The sequence below is a fragment of the Scyliorhinus torazame genome, chromosome 6, assembly GCF_047496885.1.
Source record: "Scyliorhinus torazame isolate Kashiwa2021f chromosome 6, sScyTor2.1, whole genome shotgun sequence".
NCBI classification, from domain to species: domain Eukaryota; kingdom Metazoa; phylum Chordata; class Chondrichthyes; order Carcharhiniformes; family Scyliorhinidae; genus Scyliorhinus; species Scyliorhinus torazame.
The window spans coordinates 33,856,045-33,879,360 of NC_092712.1; the positions used below are offsets into that span (position 1 = coordinate 33,856,045).

Sequence of the window (23,316 nt, forward strand, 5' to 3'; positions counted from 1 at the left end):
TCCAAGCCTGTACTGGTCATGATACCACCCTTGGCCAAAACCCTCAGCACTTCCTTGTGCCGTATCCCTCTATACCCATCCTATCCATGTGTTTGTCGGGATGCCTTTTGAACGCCGTTAATGTATCTGCTTCCACAACCTCTCCGGGCAACGCGTTCCAGGCACTCACCACCCTGTGTGTAAAAAACCTGTTCCCATGTGACTTCACCCTTTGTACCAGTCTGCCAGGAGGCACCTTGTCAAAGGCTTTGCTGAAGTCCATGTAAACAACATCCACCGACCTCCCCGCATCAATCATCTTTGTCACCTCTTCCAAAACTCGATCAAGTTAGTGAGGCACGACCTCCCCTTCACAAAACCATGCTGTCTATCGCTAATGAGAACATTTGTTTCCAAATTGGTATAAATCCTGTCACTGAGAATTCTCACCAGTAATTTACCTACTACCGACGTGAGGCTCCCCGGCCTACGGTTTACTGGATTATCACTGCTACCTTTTTTAAACAGCGGTACCACATTAGCTACTCTCCAGTCTTCTGGGATCTCACCTGTAGCCAATGAGGATACAAAGATGTCAGTCAAGGCCCCAGCAATTTCCTCCCTTGCTTCTCTCAGTATTCTGGGGTAAATCCCATCTGGCCCAGGAGACTTATCTACCTTAATGTCTTTTAAAAGACCCAATACCTCCTCCTTTTCAATGTCAACATGACCCAGGCTGTCCACACACCTTACCAAAGAATCATCTTCTTTGGTGAACACTGATGCAAAGTACTTATTTAGTACCTCGCCCTTTCCTCTGGCTCAACGCAGATTCCCCCCACTGTTCCCCCCACTGTCCTGAAGTGGTCCAATCCTTTCCCTGGCTACCCTCTTGCTTTTTACATATGAATAAAAAGCTTTGGGATTCACCTTAATCCTACTTTTCATGACCCCTCCTAGCCCTCCTAATTTCCCACTTATCTACCATCCTACTTTCTTTATATACCCCAAGGGTTTCGACTGGTCCCGTCATTCTCGACTGTACAAAAGTCTCCTTTTTCTTTTTGACGAGGTTCACAATATCCCTTGTTATTCAAGGCTCCCTAAACTTCCCAGGCTCATCCTTTGTTCTCTCAGGAGCAGCAGGAGGGTGTGGATTTATTACCCAACAGCCGCACCCAAACCAAATTCTTCAATTCCCGTCTCATGTTATCGTAATTTGCCTTTCCCCAGTTTAGCACCTTAACGGGAGGGTTACCCATATCCCGGTCCAAATGGGCAGGGAGCAGAGGGATACAGATCCTGAGAAAATAGGCTTCAGTTTTAGATAGAGGATCTGGATCGGCGCAGGCGTGGAGGGCCGAAGGGCCTGTTCCTGTGCTGTAATTTTTCTTTGTTCTTTGTGACATTCCTGAATCCTAATCAACTGTCGCTTGAAAGACTCCGACATGTCCGATGTGGATTTTTAAAAAAAACTATTTTTATTAGGGTATTTGCAATTTTTTATAATAATAACAATAAGAGGGACGTAAACATGGCATAATAAACATTTCCACCCCCATCACAAACTTCACACCCCCCAACAATAAAACAACAGTCTGCCCCCCCCTCCCCCCCTTTTTGAATTCTGCATCTGCTGACATTTAAATTTTCCCCGAGAAAGTCGACGAACGGCTGTCTCCAGGTGAACCCTGGCATTGACCCTCTTAAGGCGAACTTTATTTTCTCGAGACTGAGAAACCCAGCCTTGTCACTAGCCCAGGTCTCTGCGCTCGGGGATTTCGAGTCCCTCCACATTAACAAGATCAGCCTCCGGGCTACCAGGGAGGCAAAGGCCAAAACGTCAGCCTCTTTCGCCCCCTGAACTCCCGACTCGCCAAAGATCGCCACCTCCGGACCCGGCACCACCTGTGTTTTCAGCACCGTGGACATCGCCGAAGCAAAACCCTGCCAAAACCCTCCAAGCTTCGGGCATGCCCAAAATATGTGGACATGATTTGCTGGGCTTCCCGCGCACCTCGCACACCTGTCCTCTACCCAAAAAACCTGCTCACCCGGGCCACCGTCATGTGTGGACTACCTTAAATTGTATCAGACCAAGCCTGGCACATGATGAGGATGTGTTAATCCTGTTTAGGGCATCTGCCCACAGACCCGCCTCGATCGCTCCCCCCAGCTCGTCTTCCCACTTGCCCTTTAGCTCCTCCACCGGAGTTTCATCCGATTCCATAAGTTCTCGGTAGGTGGCCGATACCTCCCCCTCTCCCACCCATGTACTGGAGACCACCCTGTCCTGTATCCCCCGTGGCCGCAGCAGGAGGAGGGTGTGGATTTAATACCCAACAGCTGCACCCAAACCAAATTCTTCAATTCCCGTCTCATGTTATCGTAATTTGCCTTTCCCCAGTTTAGCACCTTAACCGGAGGGTTACCCATATCCCGGTCCAAAAGTACCCTAAAACTTACAGAATTGTGGTCACTACTCCCAAAATGTTCCCCGACTGAAACATTAACCACCTGTCCAGGCTCATTCCCCAATACCTGGATACCCCTTACAAACTCTGCCCCATCCAAGCTCCTAGCACTAAGTGAGTCCAAGTCAATATAATCCCCAACCACACCAACCCTGTTACTTTAGCACCCATCCAAAATCTACCTATCAGCTCCTCTCTCTCTCGCTGGCAGTTGGGGGCCTGTAATAAATGCCAAACATTGTGGCTGCTCCCTTCCTGTTCCTGAGCTCTACCCAGATTGCCTCATTGTATGAGCCCTCCGAGGTGTCCCCTCCCACAGCACGGCTATATTCTCCTTAACCAGTAATGCTACTCCCCCACCCCTTTTACATCCCCCTCTATCTCTCCTGAAACATCTATATCTTCCAACGTTCAGCAGCCAATCCTGCCCTTCCTTTAACCATGTTTCTGTGATAGCCACAACCTCATAGTTCTAAGTACTAATAAGTGCTCTAAGTTTTATACCACTTACCTTCCCAGACTGAACTCCGGATTTCTCCCGCTCAGCTCCCCTCCCGATATGAAGGAGTTCCCTGCCTTACCTGCTACTCACCAATCCGCTCTCTCCCTTGTAGTCACCTGCAACAGGACAAGGCCACTCGCTGGAAATTTGGGTAACAAATCAAGGGATAAAGAGCACCTCCTCCTACCCAGCTTCAAATTCCCAGCTCCCAAACTCCCTCTTCGATGTGTCTCACTCTGGATGAGTCTGCTGGCTCATTTGGAGTGTCCTGTGGCGACACTGTGGGGAGTGTCCTGTGTTCTTCGTGTAGGGAATGGTCCATCTGGACTGTGCGCAGAACAAAACTTTCACTGTCACGTGGTAGTCACCACGGTTTGTATAATAGTTGTATTAGAGGTAATACGGTAAGGCTCCTGTACTACAGGTACGGGGGTAGATCCCTGCCTGCTGGCTCCGCCAATGTGTGTGCACACCAAGCTGCAGCCATTTCTGGTGGCAGCTGCAGGAGGCCATACATCTCTGCTTAATAAAGCCTCGAATACTCTCTGCTCTCATCTCGTCGTAATTGATAATGCATCAATTGGTACAGTAGGCTAAACAGCTGGCTTGTAATGCAGAACAAGGCCAGCAGCGCGGTTTCAATTCCCGTACCAGCCTCCCCAAACAGGCGCTGGAATGTGGCGACTAGGGGCTTTTCACAGTAACTTCATTGACGCCTACTCGTGACAATAAGCGATAAGATTTTTAAAAAATGTTTTTATTAAGCAGAGATAGTACAGCGATGGAACTACGCATCAAGCCTGATCGCCTACAGCTGAGCCCTCAAGCAGCCAACGCCACGTCGGCCTTCGACCTATGGCTCACTTGTTTCGAGAGTTACCTCCGATCCGCGACGGACCAACCCTCGGACGCACAGAAGCTCCAGGTCCTTAACTCACGGGTGAGCTCCGATATTTTTCCCCTTATCCGGGGTTCGCCTCCTTACACGGAAGCAATGGAGCTCCTGAAAGGACGTTATATTCTCCCGATCAACAAACTGTACGCCAGGCACCTCCTGGCCACGAGACAGCAACTCCCCGGTGAGTCTTTAGACGATTTCTGGCGTGCCCTGCACATCCTGGCGAGGAACTGTGATTCCAGGCAGTTTCGGCAGTCGAGCATACTGAACTTTTAATCAGGGACGCTTTTGTTACGGGCCTGGGGTCAGCGTACATCCGCCAGCGCCTATTAGAAGGGGGTACGCTCGACCTTGCGGCAACCAGGCAGCTCGCAAACTCACTGACTGTTGCCTCCCGTAACGTACAGTCGTACGCCCCCGACCGCACGGCGTCCTCATGGACATCATGGGCCCCACCAGCTTCCGCCCCCAGCCCACCCCAGGCCTGCGCCGCACGACAGCCAGCCAACCCCGGGGGCCCCAAATGCTACTTCTGCGGGCAGACCAAACACCCCCGGCAGCGCTGCCCAGCGCGGAGCGCACTCTGCAAGGCCTGCGGAAAGAAAGGACATTTTGCTGCTGTGTGCCAGGCCCGGACGATCGCTGCAGTTTCTAGGCCCAGCGTTCCTGCACCCCCCATGTGCGGCCCATGTGCGCCACCATCTTCCTCCCAGCAGACCACGTGCGGCCCGTGGACGCCGCCATCTTTAACGCCGCCCGCCATGTGCGCCCCGTGGGTGCCGCCATCTTCGGCGCCATTTTGGACGGCACCTCAGGACCCTGGTTCATCGGGAACTTCATCGGGCCGTTCATCGCCTGCCACCGCCGCCGACCAGGCCCCGGCCTACCAGCACCAGCCGCAGCTCGCCTCCATCATGCTCGACCAGCCCCGGCCTCACAACCTCGCAACCGCGACGACGACGGTGAAAATCGATGGGCGCCAGACTTCCTGCCTTCTTGACTCTGGGAGCACGGAAAGCTTCATCCACCCCTCTATGGTAAGGCACTGCTCCCTCGCGGTACACCCCGTTAACTGAGAATCTCCCTGGCCTCCGGATCCCATTCCGCGGAAATCCGGGGGTACTACATCGCGACCCTCACCGTCCAGGGCGTAGAGTTCAGCAACTTTCGACTCTACGTCCTCTCCAACCTCTGCGCTGCCTTGCCACTCGGCCTGGACTTCCAGTGCAACCTCCAAACCCTAACTCTAAAATTCGGCGGACCCCTACCACCCCTCACCGTACGCGGCCTCACGACCCTTAAGGTCGACCCTTCCTTCTCTGTTTGCAAACCTCACCCCGGATTGCAAACCCGTCGCCACCAGGAGCAGACGGTACAGCGCCCAGGACAGGACCTTCATCAGGTCCGAGGTCCAGCGGCTGCTGCGGGAAGGCATCATTGAGGCCAGCAACAGCCCCTGGAGAGCCCAAGTGGTAGTTGTAAAGACTGGGGAGAAACACAGGATGGTCATTGACTACAGTCAGACCATCAATCGGTACACGCAGCTCGACGCGTACCCCCTCCCACGCAAATCTGACATGGTCAATCAGATTGCACAGTGTCGGGTCTTTTCCACAGTGGACCTGAAATCTGCCTACCACCAGCTCCCCATCCGCAAGGGGCTGCGGGCCACCTTCCCGTACCTAGATAACGTCACCATCTGCGGCCACGACCAGTAGGACCATGCCACTAACCTTTTCAAATTTCTCTACACCGCCAAACTCCTGAACCTCACGTATAACAAGGAGAAGTGCGTGTTCCGCACCAACCGCTTAGCCATCCTTGGCTATGTGGTGCAAAATGGAGTTCTCGGGCCCGACCCCGACCGCATGCGCCCCCTCATGGAACTCCCACTCCCCCAAGGCCCTGAAACGATGCCGGGGGTTTTTCTCCTATTCCGCCCAGTGGGTCCCTAACTATGCGGACAAGGCCCGCCCACTCGTCCACTCCACAGTTTTCCCCGACGGCTGAGGCCCACCAGACCGTCAACCGTATAAAGACTGACATCGCCAAGGCCACGATGCACGCGGTCGACGAGACCCACCCCTTTCAAGTCGAGAGCGGTGCATCAGACGTAGCTCTGGCCGCCACCCTCAACCAGGCAGGCAGGCCCGTGGCTTTCTTTTCCCGCACCCTCCATGCCTCCGAAATTCGGCACTCCTCTGTCAAAAAGGAGGCCCAAGCCATCGTAGAAGCTGTGCGGCATTGGAGGCAATACCTGGCCGGCAGGAGATTCACTCTCCTCACTGACCAACGGTCGGTAGCCTTCATGTTCAATAACACACAGCGGGGCAAGATCAAAAATGATAAAATCTTAAGGTGGAGGATCGAGCTCTCTACCTACAATTACGAGATTTTGTATCGCCCCGGGAAGCTCAACGAGCCCCCCGATGCCCTATCCCAAGGTACATGTGCCAGCGCAAGTGAACCGACTCTGGGCCCTACACGATGGCCTCTGTCACCCGGTTCTTTCACTTCATAAAGGCCCGCAACCTGCCCTACTCCATTGCGGAGGTCAGGGCTGTCACCAGAGACTGCCAGGTCTGCGCGGAGTGCAAACCGCACTTCTACCGGCCAGACCGAGCGCACCTGGTGAAGGCCTCCCGCCCCTTTGAATGCCTCAGCGTGGACTTCAAAGGGCCCCTCCCCTCCACCGACCGAAACACGTACTTCCTGAACGTGGTCGATGAATACTCCAGATTCCTCTTTGCCATCCCATGCCCCGATATGACGTCTGCCACAGTCATCAAAGCCCTCAACACAATTTTCTCCCTGTTCGGTTTCCCCGCTTACGTCTTCTCCTTTATGGGTGATGAGCTGCGTCAGTTCCTGCTCAGCAACGGCATTGCCTCGAGCAGGACGACCAGCTACAACCCCCTGGGGATGGGCAGGTGGAGAGGGAGAACAGAACCATCTGGAAGGCCGTCCTGCTGGCCCTGCGGTATAAAAATCTCCCGGTCTCCCGCTGGCAGGAGGTCCTCCACGACGCGCTCCATCCCATCCGATCGCTACTTTGCACTGCGACTAATGAAACCCCCCATGAACGTCTCCTTGCCTTCCCTAGGAAGTCCACCTCCGGGGTTTCGCTCCCACCGTGGCTGGCAGCTCCAGGACCCGTTCTCCTCCGCAAGCACGTGCGGCTCCACAAGGCGGACCCGTTGGTCGAAAGGGTACAGTTGCTGCATGGGAACCCGCAGTACGCCTACGTGGCGTACCCTGACGGCCGCCAAGACACAGTCTCCATCAGGGACCTGGCACCAGCTGGATCCTCACCCACGGCCCAACACCACCCGACATCCCGCCCTCCGATTGCCCCGGCGCCACCCACCCTCCCCCCAGCGCACCTCACTACAGCACCCGCCCCAGGACGATCCGTCCTCCCACTGGTTCCACCCGGGGATGAAGATGAGGACAACATGCTCCCGGAGACACAGGCGACCAAGTCGGCGCCTGCATCACCACCGGGACCGATGCGCTCACAGCGGAGGATCAAGGCACCCGACCAGCTAAATCTGTAAATTTTCACCAGACTGTAACCTTTAAATCCTCACAAACCTGTAAATAGTTTTCCACCCCCCCGCCGCTGGACTCCTTTTTAACAGGGGGTGAATGTGGTAGTCACCACTGTTTGTATAATAGTTGTATTAGAGGTAACACAGTAAGGCCCCTGTACTACAGGTACGGGATAGATCCCTGCCTGCTGGCTCCGCCCTGTAGGTGGAGTATAAATGTGTGTGCTTACCGAGCTGCAGCCATTTCTGGTAGCAGCTGCAGGAGGCTACACATCCCTGTTTAATAAAGCCTCGATTACTCTCTACTCTCGTCTCGTCGTAATTGATAGTGCATCAGGTACATGCCACAATAAATTCAAATCCAAAACCTCAAAGGCCTCCTGGCATCTTCCTCATTTCCTTGCCACTTCTTAGTCATATCGCCTCAAGACCTGACAACAGTTTCCAAACAGACACACCAGCTCCACTAAAAATTCCTCCACTGTCCACACTGTCATCAGGTACTGCTGGAGTCGCAGCATTCTCCAGCTAAACACTGGGAAACCAAACTCATCACCTTTAGCCCCTGCAAATTATTTTGCCCTCACACCCACTCCCTACACTGCCTTCGGCTGAATCATATGAATTGCAAATCGGTCTCATACGTGACCGCGAACTGAGCTTCCAACTCCCTCTCCTTTCCATCACCAAAACCGGCTTGTTTCTGTCTTTGCAAGTGCGAGGGCCCCAACCCTGCTTCAGACGGTCATCTATGCCTTTTTCCCTACCTCAGGTTTCATTATTCCAATACTCACCGGGTTAGCCCCCTAACCTCCGACCCTTTGAACTTCAAATGGAACAAAACTCCGAGGCCCACATCGTACCCTGCTCCAATACCCACTTACGCAGAACCTTGAGCTAGCCAAGCATGGAAACTAAAACTAACCGCAACTCCGCTGAAATGATGGACTCAGCTAAGCTAATGTTTGCCTCACAAGGGGCATTAAGCATCAAGGAGATTGTGGCGATAGGAGTCCATTGTGTTGCAACAGCAACACTCGCTAACAGGCCGGACGGAGTATAAAAGAGATGATATCAAGGGGTCAGGAGGCTTTTTAAAAAATATTGTGCAATGTGGCCCTCACTGGCTGGGCCAGAATTTGTTGCCCATTCCTAGTTGCCCTTGAGAAGGTGGTGGTGACCTGCCTTTTTGAACCGCTCCTGTCCCTGAGGTGTAGGTACACCCACTGTGCTGTTAGGGAGGGAGTTCCAGAATTTTAACCCAGTGACAGTGAAGGAACGGCGATATATTTCCAAGTCGGGGTGGTGAGCGACTTGGAGGGGAACCTCCAGGTGGTGGGGTTCCCAGGTATCTGCTGCTCTTGTCCTTCTAGATTGTAGTGGTCGTGGGTTTCATAGAATTTACAGTGCAGAAGGAGGCCATTCAGCCCATTGAGTCTGCACCGGCTCTTTGAAAGAGCACCCTACCCAAGCCCACACCTCCACCCTATCCCCATAACCCAGTAACCCCACCCAACACTAAGGGCAATTTTGGACACTAAGGGCAATTTAGAATGGCCAATCCACCGAACCTGCACATCTTTGGACTGTGGGAGGAAACCGGAGCAGCCGGAGGAAACCCACGCACGCATGGGGAGAACGTGCAGACTCCGCACAGACAGTGACCCAAGCCAGGAATCGAACCTGGGACCCTGGAGCTGTGAAGCAATTGTGCTAACCACTATGCTACCGTGCTGCCGGGTTTGGAAGGTGCTGTCTGAGGAACCTTGGTGAGTTACTGCAGTACATCTTGTGGATGGTACACACGGCTGACACTGTTCCTCGGTGATGGAGGGAGTGAATGTTTGTGGAAGGGGGAGCAATCAAGCGGGGCTGCTTTGTCCTGGGTGGTGTCGAGCTTCTTGGGTGTTGTTGGAGCTGCACTCATCCAGGCAAGTGGAGAGTATTCCATCACACTCCTGACTTGTGCCTGGGAAAACTGGGATGTTCTGTGCCTGGCAGCTCCGTAACTGGCCAATGGGGTTTGGGTGCAAGTCCATGGTTTTTGAATCTTACTGGACTAGTTTTTGAATAGATTTTGTGTGAGAGAGGGAGTCGCTTCGTATTAGTATGTCAACGCACATTGCGAGTCTGATGAACAACAAAAACCATGCTTAAAAATAACCTGCAATATCCTGCACGGGACCTATGAAGTGGGATTGATTCTCATCACTGTGGTTCTCGCAGCGTGCGAGCCCCCCCCACCCCCGCTGAGGAACAAGGAAACTCCATTCCGCTATGTAGAAAGGGACAGCCAGTAAGGCACTGAGCAGAAAGAAACTCGCTAGGGTTCTACTGGAAGTTGTATATAACGTAACTGTAAGTAAACAAAAGTTCTTTATTTTACTCTTTGTGGACATCCTGGGCGCGATTCTCTGATCCTGAGGCTAAGTGTTGACGCGGTCGTAAACGCCGTCGCGTTTTACGATGGCGCCAGCAGGCCCCCAGGATCAGCGCTCCTGCGCCTCACGGGGGGCCAGCTCGGCACTGGAGCGACTCACGCAGCTCCGGCTGCCGATACCGGCGTCAAACGGGCGCCGCGGGTCTGCGCATGCGCGCTACGTGTGAATCGCGCCCCCCCCCCCCCCCTTCCCGGCGATTCTCCGACCCGACCCGGAGAATCCCGCCCCCCGTGTCCTTTTTAAATAACCACGAGTAACTACTCCTCACACACAGACTCAGATTAACAACTAACCCTTGTGATGATAGGTAGACTATCATCTGTATATAATTTGAGCAGTTCATCCCTGAAACCTTTATGATTGCAAGGGTGTTATCAGCTTTATTGTTGTCGTTCTACCATCCGACCAGCAGGTGGGGAGAGTACAGAGTCCCAGCACCCGGAATGCTACACGTGCTCCATCAGAAGGCGTTTGTCAGGAGTCGATAGCAGTCCCAGTTTAAAGTAGGGCTGTTGCATCTTTGCGGAAGTTAGAGATACACGTCTATTTCCAACTGTATTCATCTCAGACATGTTAGCTATTTGTTAATGCAGTGTTAGTAGTAAATATCTTTGTGCACATCAGCCCAATCAAAGAACATGACAACCCTCACACTATCATCTTTGTCCCAACATCCAGTCTTTTCTTACTGATCCCATAAAGCCCCAGAACCTGTTTCTAATATTAAAGGTGCTAAATAAACGTGCTGTCTGTCTAACAGGTCAATGTGGTGTGACTAGTGTGTGGGTGATGAGAGAGGGCACGCTTTCCGCTTGTGTGCGCTAAGTTGCTTCAGTCCGCATGGTTGGCTACCGGAACAGTGAAAAAGAGGGCCAAATGCACGCAGCCGCCCCGTCAGTACGCAGCCGCCCCGTCAGGACGCAGCCTCTCCGTCAGGACGCAGCCTCCCCGTCAGGACGCAGCCTCCCGATCCATCCCGAATCCCAGAGTGGTTTCAGAAACGGGAGATCTTCCCAATCCAGCAGCTTCAAGAGAAATGTCGCGAACCAATCAGACCTCTTGTCTATAACCTTCAAGAATCTCACCCAGATATCCGACCATGTGAGCAAAGGCGAAGCTTCTCATGTGATCTCTGCTTTCCAAGACAACATGCTGAGTAAGGTCAGATACAACAGGACAACACTGGAATCCTTACAGATCCGCAGTGGGGTTGAATAGAGGTGTATTCTGGCACCATCACTCTGGCACATTCCTCCCTTGGTTGCTGTCACTGCCTTCACCTTCTCTCCAGAGGATGTCTACTGACACACCAGAACTGGCGGAAAGCTGTCCACCTTTCTCACCTCAGAAAGAAGACAATAATAAATCTTCATTATTGTCACAAGTAGGCTTACATTAACACTGCAATGAATTACTGTGAAAAGCCCCTAGTCGCCACACTCCATAGGCGGCAGTGGCCAGTCCACCTCCCCTGCACACCTTTGGGTTGTGGGGTGAGACCCACACAGACACGGGGAGAATGTGCAAACTCCACACGGACAGTGACCCGGGGCTGGGATCGAACCCGGGTCCTCGGCGACGCGAAGCAGCAGTGCTAACCACTGTGCCACCGTTCTGCCCGCAAAGAAAAAACCTAAAGGGGATGCAGGAGCAGAGGGACCTGGGTATATACTCTTTTCAATTAAATAAATGAAGCAGTTAGATACAGCACTTAGGCTGAAGGGGATCAAAGGATATGGGGGGAAAGCAGGATTAGGCTATTGAGTTGGATGATCAGCCATGATCATAATGAATGGCGGAGCAGGCTCGAGGGGCTGAGTGGCCTCCTCCTGCTCCTCTATTTTCTATGTTTCAGTAAATTAAGCAGAATTGAGAGGGGCTGTAACTGAAACAAAACCTCAAAGCTTAACTAACTAAACCAAAATGTCATTCCAGGGATGATGATGCACCCCAGCCCCCGCGACGCCCTCCAGTCGAGGAAGGCCTGAAGTGTGCCAGTGGGCACCAGCTGCTTCCTCTCCCAGGACACCCGGCCGCCAATGTACCCGCAGCAGAGGGGCAGACAGTCGGGTCGGAACCTGGGTGCACATGTGCATAAAATCATGGAAGGCAGCAGGACAGGTTGATAGAGCGATTAATAAAGAACACAGCATGCTGGGATTTATCACTAGGGTGAGAGAGTTCAAGAACAAGGAGGTTACGTTAAATGTGTACAAGACAGAAGCTCACCCTCATTGTGGCACATTTCTGGGAGTCGCATTTTCAGAAGGAGGGGAGGGCATTGGAGAGGGTGCAGGAGAGAACCACAAAAATGGTTCCGGGGATGAGGAACTCGGGTCATGAAAGTAAGGTTGGAGAAGTTGGGACTCGTACCCTTCCAGAAAAGAAGCAGAGGGGGTTCGGTGGAGCTGTTCAAAATCACGAGGGGTCTGGAGATTGGGTGAAGCTCTTTCCATTCGAGAAAAGATGAAAAACAAAAGGGCCCAGACTGAAGAAGCACACAAGAAAAAGCAGGAGTAGGCCACCTTCAAGCCTGCTCGTCATCCAATCCAATGAGGGATCTATCCCAGCCTCAGATCCTTTCTGTGCCATTTCATCGTAGCCCTCTTTCTCGATCTGTCAAATATTTATCCATGTCCACGTTAAATACCTCTAATGATCCAGACTCCGCCACCCTCAGGGGCAGAGAATTCCAGAGATTCACCACCCTCGCTGAGAAATTTCTACACACTTCAGTCTTCAATGACCGGCCCTTTATCCCGTAGCCATGGCCCCTCGCTCAAGACACTCTTCCCCCTCGTGGAAACATCTCACCATCTACCCTGTCCAGCCCCCTCAGGATCGTTTATGTTTGAGAAAGGTCACTCCCTCACTCTTCCGAGAGCAATATGACAGAAAGATTTTTCGCACAGCGAGGGGTTAGAGGGTGTGGTGGAGGTGGATTCAATCGAGATATTCAAGAGGGAATTAGGTGACTGAAGAAAAGAAGCAACGTGCAGGGTTATGTGGGGAAAGGCACTAGGTGAGTTGCTCGGAGAGCCGGCACAGACATGATGGGCCAAATGGCTTCCTTCTGCTTAGAAATTCTGTTGGGGATCATAGAATGTTATAGAATCATAGAAGGGTTTTATTAAAATTCATTTTTACGGGATGTGAGTGTCGCTAGGTACACCAGCATTCATTGCCCATCCCTAATTGCCCTTGCGAAGGTGGTGGTCTCCTAGAACCGCTGCAGCCCCCGAGGTGTAGGTACACCCATGGTGCTGTTAGGGAGGGAGTTCCAGCATGTTGCCCCAGCGACAGTGAAGGAACAGCGATACATTTCCGAGTCAGGATGGTGAGCGACTTGGAGGGGAACCTCCAGGTGGTGGGGTTCCCAGGTATCCTTGTCCTTCTCGATGGTAGCGTTCATGGGTTTGGAAGGTGCTGTCTAAGGAGCCTTGGTTGGTTCCTGCGTGCATCGTGCAGATGGCACACACGGCTGTCACTGTGCGTCGGTGGTGAAGGGAGTGAATGTTTGTCGAAGGGGGAGCAATCAAGCGGGCTCCTTTGTCCTGGGTGGTGTCGAGCTTCTTGGGTGTTGTTGGAGCTGCACTCATCCAGGCAAGGGGAGAGTATTCCATCACACATCTGCTTTGTAGGTGGTGGACAGACTTTGAGGAGCCAAGAGGTGAGTTACTCGCCGCAGGATTTCCAGCCTCTGACCGTATCGTGTAGTCACAGTATTTCTAACGCTAGTCCAGTTCATTTTCTTGTCAATGGTAACCCCCCTCCAAGATGTTTATAGCGGGGGATTCAGTGATGGTAATTGTAATATCCTGCACGGGACCCACGGGTGGGAATACTGGTCTTCCTAGTGCTCCTTGTGGAGTAAGAGCTCCCTCGCTAGGGGTGGGGTATCTCAATTACCCAGTGTCTACAAGGTCGGCCAGTAAGGCAACAACCAGAAGGAACCCGGTAGGGGTGCAATAAAATAATAATAATCTTTACAGTCACAAGTAGGCTTACATTAACACTGCAATGAAGTTACTGTGAAAAGCCCCTAGTCGCCACATTCCGGCACCTGTTCGGGTAACAGAGGGAGAATTCAGAATGTCCAATTCACCTAACAAGCTTGTGGAGTATATATATCATTTGTAAATAAAACGTTGTTCTTATTTTTACTCTGTGTCGATTCCCATGTCCTTATTAAAGTAATGCCATTGAATGTCAAGCAGCGATGATCTGATTCTCTCATACTGGAGATGGTCACTGCCTGGCACTTGTGTGGCGCGAATGTAACTTGGCCGCTTGTCAGCCCAAGCCTGGATATGGTCCAGGTCTTGCTGCATTTGGGCATTAACTGCTTCATTATCTGAGGAGTCATGAATGGTGCTGAACATTGTGCAGTCATCAACGAACAGCGAACATCGGCACTTTCGACACTGTGATGGAGGGAAGGTCACTGATGAAGCAGCTGAAGAAGTTTGGGCCGAGGACACTACCCTGAGGAACTCCTGCAGTGATGTCCCGGAGCTGATATGATTGACCTCCAACCACCACAACCGTCTTCCTTTGTGCCTGGTATGCCTCCAACCAGCGGAGAGCTTTCCCCCTGATTCCCATTGACTCCCGCTTTGCTAAAATTCCTTGATGCCAAATTCGATCAAGTAGCACATGGGGAGGCCATTCCACCCGTTGCATCTGTGCCAGCTCTCATGAGCAACTCAGCTAGTCCCACTCCCCTGCTCTTTCCCTGTAGTCCTGATCTTTCTTCCACTTCATCACCTTATCTATTTCCCTTTTTAAAAAGCCTCAGCTGAATCTGTCTTCACCACACTTTCAGCTAACACTTTCCACATTGCAACCGCTTGCTGCGTGAAGAGCTTTTTCTGCAAGTCATCTTTGGTCCTCTTGCCAACCACCTTAAGTGTGTGCTCTTTGCTTATGACCCTTTCACCAATGTGATATTGGGGCTGGGATCCGACATAAGGGCAGCACTGTAGCACAGTGGTTAGCACAGTTCCTTCACAGCTCCAGGGTCCCAGGTTCGATTCCCGACTTGGGTCACTGTCTGTGCGGAGTCTGCACGTTCTCCCCGTGTGTGCGTGGGTTTCCTCCGGGTGCTCCGGTTTCCTCCCACGGTCCAAAAATATGTAGGTTAGGTGGATTGGCCATGCTAAATTGCCCTTAGTGTCCAAAAAGGTTGGGTGGGATTACCGGGTTACGGGGATAGGGTGGAGGTGTGGGCTTAAGTAGGGTGGTCTTTCGAAGAGCCGGTGCAGACTCGATGGGCCGAATGGCCTCCTTCAGCACTGTAAATTCTATGATTTGAGTCTTCCCTGTCCTTTGTAGTTTTAATTGAGAATAAATTCCCTGATAATGGTTGGAGAGCAATCTTTATATTGTTGAAACAAAGGACTGGATTCTCGGTTGGCGGCGCCGAAATCGCATCCGGCGAGCAGCTGAGGATCTCTATTCCTGACCGAATCGGGGGCGGCGCCGCTTTCGCGATGCTCCAGCCCCTCCAAAGAGAGTACGCCACGTACCGACTCCCCCCCCCCCGATGCTCTGCCCCCGACTGGCCGAGTTCCCGACGGTGTCGGTCGCCTGTGGTCTCATCCATCGGGAACCCGGCGTGGCGGCTGCACACTCAGTGGGGGGGGGGTGCCGATCCGTGGGTTAGGTGGACTTCGTCAGGGGCTTCGGGCACTGTGGGGTGGTGGTCCGGGGCGCGTGAGCCTGCCGGGGGGGGGGGGGGGGGGGGGGGCGGGGGGGGGGACTATTTCATAGAACGGGTTTGCGAGCGGCCGCTGCCATGTAGCACGGCGCGGAGTTTGCACATTCTCCCAGTGTCCGCGTGCGTTTCACACCCCAACCCAAAGATGTGCAGGCTAGGCGGATTGGCCACGCTAAGTTGCCCCTTCATTGGGAAAAAAGAATTGGGTACTTTAAATTTATTTTTTTTTAAATGAAAGGGTGTAAAATATGTGATCCAAAACTCAAATGTTACGAAAGCCTGATCGATTATTTCCAGGTGAAAAGGTTTCCTTCGCAAAGAGGCTATCAATGAATTTCGATCATAAGAAGATAAGTAATCCGAGCAGGAGTGGGTTAGTCAGCTCAGTTAGTCTACTCCACCATTTAACAGGATCTCATCTGGTTGTGCATTCAATTCCTTTCTGTCCCTGCACCCCCCCCACCGCTCGACTCCCTTGTCAATCAATAATTTAACTCAGCCTTCAATACAGTGAGTGCCCCAGCCTCCACTGCTCTGGGAGAGAGAATCCCAAACACCACCCACCCTCTGAGAACACATTCCTCCTCATCCCCATTTTAAATGGGAGACTCCTTGGGCGTCATTCTCCGACCCCCCGCCGGGTCGGAGAATGGCCGTAGGCCGCCGTGAATCCCACCCCCGCCAGGGGCGGGAATCGGGCCGCGCCAGTTGGCGGGACCCCCCCGCTGGATTCTCCGGCCCGCATGGGCCGAAGTCCCGCCCAGAAATTGCCTGTCCCGCCGGCGTAAATCAAACCTGGTATTTACCAACCGGACCAGGCGGCGTGGGCGGGCTCCGGGGTCCTTGGGGGGGGGGGGGCGCGGGGCGATCTGACCCCGGAGGGTGCCCCCACGGTGGCCTGGCCCGCGATCAGGGCCCACCGATCCGCGGGCGGGCCTGTGCCGTGGGGGCAATCTTTCCCTTCCGCCTCCGCTACGGCCTCCACCATGGCGGAGGCGGAAGTGACTCTCCCCACTGCGCATGCGCGGGAAACTGACAGCGGCCGCTGACGCTCCCGCGCATGCGCCGCATTTCCGCGCCAGCTGGCGGGGCAACAAACGCCATTTCCGCCAGCTGGCGGGGCGGAAATCCCTCCGGCGTCGGCCTAGCCCCTCAATGTTGGGGCTAGGCCGCCAAAGATGCGGAGCATTCCGGACCTTTGGGCCGGCGCGATGCCCGTCTGATTGGCGCCGTGTTTGGCGCCAGTCGGCGGACATCGCGCCGTTGGGGGAGAATTTCGCCCCTTATTTTTAAACTGTGACCTCCCTCCCCCCGTTCCAGATATACCCCCCTCCCTGCACGAGGGGGAACATCCTCTTAGCATCCACCCTGTCAAGCCCCCCCCCTCAGAATCTTGTATTATAGAATAGAATCCCTACCTTGTAAAAGGAGACCATTCAGCCCATCGGTTCTGCACCGACCCTCTGAAAGGGCACCCTACCTAGCCCCACTCCCTCGACCCATCCCCGTAACCCCATCTAACCTGCACATCTTTGGACTATGGGAGAAAACCGGAACACCCGGAGGAAACCCACGCAGACACGGGGAGAACGTGCCAACTCCTCACAGTCACCCAAGGCTGGAACTGAACCCGGGACCCTGGCGCTGTGAGGCAGCAGTGCTAACCACTGTGCCACTCACCTTGAGTTTCAATAAGATTCTCATCCTCCTAAACTCCAACAATGTGCAGTCTCTGGGGTGGCACAGTGGATGGCAGTGCTGTCTCACAGTGCCAGGGCCCTGGGTTCGAATCCCACCTCGGGTCACTGTCTGTGTGGAGTTTGCACGTTCTCCCCGTGTCTGCGTGGGTTTCCTCCCACAGTCCAAAGATGTGCAGGTTAGCTGGATTGGCCATGCTAAATTGCCCCTTCCGAAGCTTAGACGGGGTTACAGCAGGGAATTGGGCCTCCGCAAGAGGCTCTTTCAGAGCGTCATGCAGACTCGATGGGCCGAATGGCCTCCTTCTGCCCTGTAGGCATTCTTTAACTCCCTTATTGACCGAACACGACTCTTGTTTTTAAAATTAATTTGAGATAGTCTTAATATTTAAGCATCTCCAAATCGTCACAGAGCACATTGGATCTTTGAGTGGAGTGGGCAGGGGCGGGTTGTTCAATACTCTTTCCAAGGGGACCAGGGACATCATGTCACTGGGAGCTGGAGTGGGTGCTGCAGTGGAAGTGAATGGTCCAGTCAGTGGGGAGGGGAGCAGCAGCGTCAGTGCCTCTGCCTATTTTAAGGGACTGCAGTGTCTCTTGCCAGCTGCAGCGACACTCAATAGCCTTCGGATAGACGGTTCGAAACTCCCCCCCCCAAACATGCCCTTTATCCGTTTCTTTTAATGCACCATTTGCAAATAGGCAGCATTGGGAGTGCAAACTGATTAGATTAATTCGCAAACCTGCATAACTGAGAGTCACGCACAGATAGAGAGGAGCAATGCAGACAGTCGGTATGCTTTCAAAACTCATTCATGCTTACATAGTGGTATAAATATTGCTATCTGGCATCGATTTTACAATGCACCAGGTTTTTTTTTCTCCCTCCCAAGTTCCTACATGCACTGACCTTGAATCCAGCACCTTAACAAGGGGGTTGGGAGGACACTGAAGTTTTCGCCTCCCGGTGGAAATGTACCTCTTGTCTAACTCATGTCTTCGTCCCGGTGACTAGTTTTTGCTGATGGGGACCAGCGCACCCCCCCCCCCCCCCCCCGCAGGAGTCAGGAACAGCGGATTATTTTTAAATGCAGCCCCCAGCCAGGAGAATTTGGCTCGTCCCAGCCACCACCCTCCCTCTCTCTGCGGCTGTCCATCACGCCCCTCCTGTGTTCAGCAGTTCCAGGAGAGGCGACAGCCTCCTTAAACCGATACCAACCCATCTACTGATGGCGACATTATTAATCGCAGTCTCCCTCTGGAAACAGGACAGAGAGAGAGAGACATGGCCAGCAGCAAATAGGTGACAAATTCCCTTTTTATTCCTCCACGTTGTCTGCCTCTTCTGTATCCTCCCAGTCATACAGAACAGAAAGAGCCCAGTCAGCCCATCTTTTTAAAAAAGGTTCCAATTAATCTCCCACACCTTGCTCCCCACCCCCCCCCCCCCCCCCCCCCCCCCCATAACCCTGCAATTCTTTTTTGCCACCAAGTATTTTTCCAATTACCTTTTGCAAAGTTACTATTGAATCTGTTTGCTCCAGCCTTTGGAACTACCCCTTCCAGATCATAACGTAGTACGGTTTCTAGAACCAAAGATAAAGGGCGGGATTCTCCACTCCCGCGCCGAAGTGCCCACGCCGTCGAGGTTCACAACGGCGCAAAACGGCCCCTATCCCGACCGATTCAGGGCCCGATAATGGGCTGGGATCGGGGCCGCGTCATCTACACGCGCCAGGCCTTGTCGCCGCGTAAAGGCGGCGCCGCATACATGACGTGGCCGGCGCCGCATAACTGGCATGCGTGGTTGCCGTCCTCTCCAAGTCCGCCCCGCAAGAAGATGGCGGACGGATCTTGCGGGGCCGCGGAAGGAAGGAGCTCCTCTTTCAGAGAGGACAGCCTGACGATCGGTGGGCACCGATCGCGGGGCCATCCCACATTTGAGGTACCCCCCCGGTGCAGGATACCACCCCCCCCCCCCCGCCCCCCCAGCATTCCCGCGCTGTTCCCGACGGCAGCGAACAGGTGTGGACGGCGCCGGGGGGAACCCGGCGTTTTGGCCTGGCCGCTCGGCCCATCCGGGCCTTAGAATAGCGGGGGTGCCGGAGAATCACCATTTTGGGTGTCTCCAGCGATTCTGCAGCCCGCAGAACTCGACGGGGCCGTTCCCGCCGCTTGGGAGAATCGGGTGAGGGCGTCAGACCGGCATCCCGGGAAATTTTGGCGGCCCAGGCGATTCTCCCAACCGGCGTGGGAGTGGAGAATCTCGCCCAAAATGCTGGAAAATCTCAGCAGGTCTGGCAGCATCTGTAGGGAGATAAAGGAGCTAACGTTTGGATTTTCTCTCCCTACAGATGCTGCCAGACCTGCTGAGATTTTCCAGCATTTTCTCTTTGGTTTCAGATTCCAGCATCCGCAGTAATTTGCTTTTATCCAACATGACCTCCCTGCTTTTGTAATTTATGGCTTGATTGATAAAGGGCAACTCAGGGTGGCACAGTGGTGCACGGGTTAGCACTGCTGCCTACGCCGCTGAGGACCCGGGTTTGATCCCGGCCCCGAATTACTGGGCAGGATTCTCCCCCCCCACCCCACGCCGGAGAATCGCTGGGGCGCCGCGCGAGTCCCGCCATGCTGCCCCGACGCCCGCACGCGATTCTCCCATCCCCGCCAAACCGGCGCGGCGAGAATCACGGCTGGCCACTGGGAGAATGGCAGCTCGCTGTTTGCAACGGGCGAGTGGCGATTCTCCGGTCCGGATGGGCCGAGCGGCCTGCCCAACACGACGAGTTCCCGCCGGTGCTGTCCACACCTGGTCGCTGCCGGCGGAAACAGCGCGGGAACGCTGGGGGGAGGCGGCCTCAAAAGGGGTCTGGCCCGTGATCGGTGCCCACCGATCGGCGGGCCAGCCTCTCTGAAGAAGGGCCTCCTTTCCTCCGCCGCCTCGCAAGATCCATCCGACATCTTCTTGCGGGGTGGCCTCGAGGAGGACGGCAACCGCACGTGTGCGGGTGACGTCATTTACATGGCGCCGACTGCGTCATTTACGCGGAGCCGCTTTTACGTGGCACCAAGGTTCGGCACGCGTAAATGACGCGACGCCACTCCTAGCCCCCTGGGGGTGGGAGAATAGGGGGCTGGGAGCGAGCTCCTACGCAGGAGTGAAACACTCCGGTTTTCACACCGGCGCCAGGACTTAGTCTCCCGATGGGAGAATTGCGCCCACTGTCTTTGTGGAGTTTGCACATTCTCCCCGTGTCTGCGTGGATCTCACCCCCACAACCCAAAAGGTGTGCAGAGTAGGTGGATTGGCCATACTAAATTGCCGCTTAATTGGAAAAAAAATAATTGGGTATTCTAAATGTTTTAAGAAAAATAACGGGCAACTAGGGATGGGTAATAAATCCTGGCCTCGGCAGCAACGCCTTGAATCCCAGACACTGTGAGGTGGTCAGGTCGGTACGGGTCACCCTGAGTAACTGCCCTGTTGCTGTCAGTGAGGCAGCGGTTGTTCAATATAAAATATTTGATTCCCCCTCCTGCCTGGTGTCACGCAGAAGATCCTCTACATCAGTGATGGGCAACCTAGCGTGGTGAGTGGGCCACAGGAGTGACCTTCCTTCACCTCAGTGGGCCCCCAAGGTTGAAATCGGAACTTGTTCACTAACCATGACCCCCTGAATAAGGTTGAATACATTTAATACACGCAAAATATTTCATAACGAGTTATAGAAAATGGTTACTAATTTATATATTAATAGAACTCTCATCAACTTCAAATGGTAAAAACAAAATAAATATTTACACTTTGGACACAGGGCACGGCTCTCACAGTCAGTGTTGTGAGCAATCAGCACACACTTCCCCTGCCCTTACTTTACATGCGGATCACTTCAGTCATACCGGCAGGAAAAAAAAAACTGCACGGATGTAAATTAGAGGAATGTGGCAACCCTGCGCCTAGGCAACGGTCAACAAAATGTCTGGTGGGCCGCACTCAGAACCCACGTGGCCCGCATGTGGCCCCCAGGTTTCCTCCCCCTGCTCTACATCTTCATCTGTGAACCTGGGCCTGACCAAAATTACAACATTGGCATGCATTCTGAAGCAGAATCATTCCCCAAATCAGGTCGATGGCATTTAAGCTGCGGTGGTTCTTCAAATCCTGTCTGCTAATCCCCACCTCCACCGGAGGCTCCCAGTAATTAATCCCGATAATGAGAGAACTTTGCCAGCATTCCTTCAAACAGGCTAAGCCCCAAGGCTGTAACTGCATCAACCTACTTCTGGCTGGTAGACAAGCTCTGCCATGTCTCCATTGAAACCTGCAGCGGGTCCAGAGGAGGCATAGGAGGATGATCCCTGGTCAGAGGAGGGACTTCAGTTATGGAGGAGAAACTAGGATTGGTACAGCAGGAGGGGTTTCAGGGCAAATTAGCTGAGGTGTCCAAAATCATGAAGGGTTTTGATGGAGTAAATAAGGAGACACTATTTCCACTGGCAGAAGGGTTGTTATGCCGGAGTGGATATATAAATGTATTTACATAGATGTGGCTATGATAGCACTGTGGTTATATCACGGGACTAATAATCTCGAGACAGGAGTTCAAATCCCATCCTGCCAATTGGGGAATACAAATTCAGTTAATTAAATAATTCTGAATAAAAAGCTAGTATCAGCAACGGTGTGTATGAAGGTACCGTGTTTGTCAATAAAACTCCATCTGTGAAGGGAAGGAAATCTGCCGCCCTAGCCTGGTCTGGCCGACGTGATTCCAAACCAAATGTGGTTGGCTCTTAACTTCCCCCTGAAATGCCCCCAGCAAACCATGCAGTCTTCACAGAACTTTACAATTCAGATGGACTGCAGTGATTCAGGAAGCTGACAATCAGGGATGGGCAATAAATGCTGACCTTACTAATGACGTTGAATCCCGTGAATAAATAAATTACAACGGCAATTTACTCCCAAATAGGTACTGTCAGCACCTTTCTCAATCATTATCACCACCGTTTACATTACTTTAGTCTTTCTGTTCACGACATCTTTGTCAATCTCCACCTATGCTGGCCCTCTATCCAGCCCTACTGTCTTCCCCCCTCTTCCCCCCCCCCCCCCCCACCACCTCACTGCCTCGCACCCCCACAACTGTATAAATCTCATCATATTTCCAACATAAAGAGAAAATGCTGGACAATCTCAGCAGGTCTGACAGCATCTGCGGAGAAAAGAGCTAACGTTTTGAGTCTGGATGACCTTGACAAAGAGTCACCCAGCCTCGAAACATAAGCCCCCTTCATGCCAAATTGCCCCTTCATGTCCAAAAGCTTGGGTGGGCTTGCGGGGAATGGGGTGGGGGAGTGGACATAGGCAGTGCAGACTCGATGGGTCGAATGGCCTCCTCCTGCACTGTGGGGATTCTTTGATGCTCTCTCTCTCTCCACAGATGCTGTCAGACCTGCTGAGGTTGTCCAACATTTTCTGAATTTGTTTCAGAGTCCAGCATCGGCAGTAATTTGCTTATATCTGAGGAATAATCACAAGCTATTACACTTTAATGCAATAACCTTCTGACTAAGCGCCACAACGCCTTTTAAAATGAGCTTTTATCGCCGATGCAATTATCAGGCACTTCAGAGTTAGCTGTTGACATTAAACACTGGCGCTGAGAAGAAACTCCAGGCCTGTTCCTCACGAATGGAATACTAAACGCTTTGAACAAATCTTTCCAAACAAGACGTTTTGAGATACCAGTCACGCACTAAATGTCTTTGCATTCGGAGCCCGGTGCACCGCCCCTCTTACTGCTACAGATAAATGCAAGTCCTCACCTTCACAGAGCTGGGCAGACAGTGCAGCACCCCATTAGCTGGAACTGGGAGGGAAACGTTTTTTAGTCCTGCAGAGAGCAACGCCATGTCCACACCACATTCTTGTAGGAAGTTCTGTCTGTGTGTGTGTGTTGCTGGCTCACTTTCGATTTCTTCTGCCTCTCCTCAAGGTGCAAATATTGCACACAGCAAGACTCCAGGGAACTCCCACAATTTGAGGGGG

At 53.1% G+C, this 23,316-nt stretch overlaps 1 protein-coding gene across 2 annotated transcripts in view; it reads right to left on the bottom strand.

Moving 5' to 3' along the window:
• hhatlb (hedgehog acyltransferase like, b) overlaps nucleotides 1-23,212 on the bottom strand; it is a 176,516-nt gene extending 153,304 nt beyond the window's left edge. Inside the window, exon 1 of one of the 2 annotated variants that reach the window (XM_072508107.1) lies at nucleotides 23,094-23,212. The gene's annotated coding sequence lies outside the window, so the exon portion shown is untranslated. Of the gene's footprint in view, nucleotides 1-18,171; nucleotides 18,308-23,093 lie in introns of those variants that run through there. The other variant, XM_072508106.1, reaches the window with a different exon arrangement.
• Between the last annotated feature and the right edge of the window lie 104 nt (nucleotides 23,213-23,316).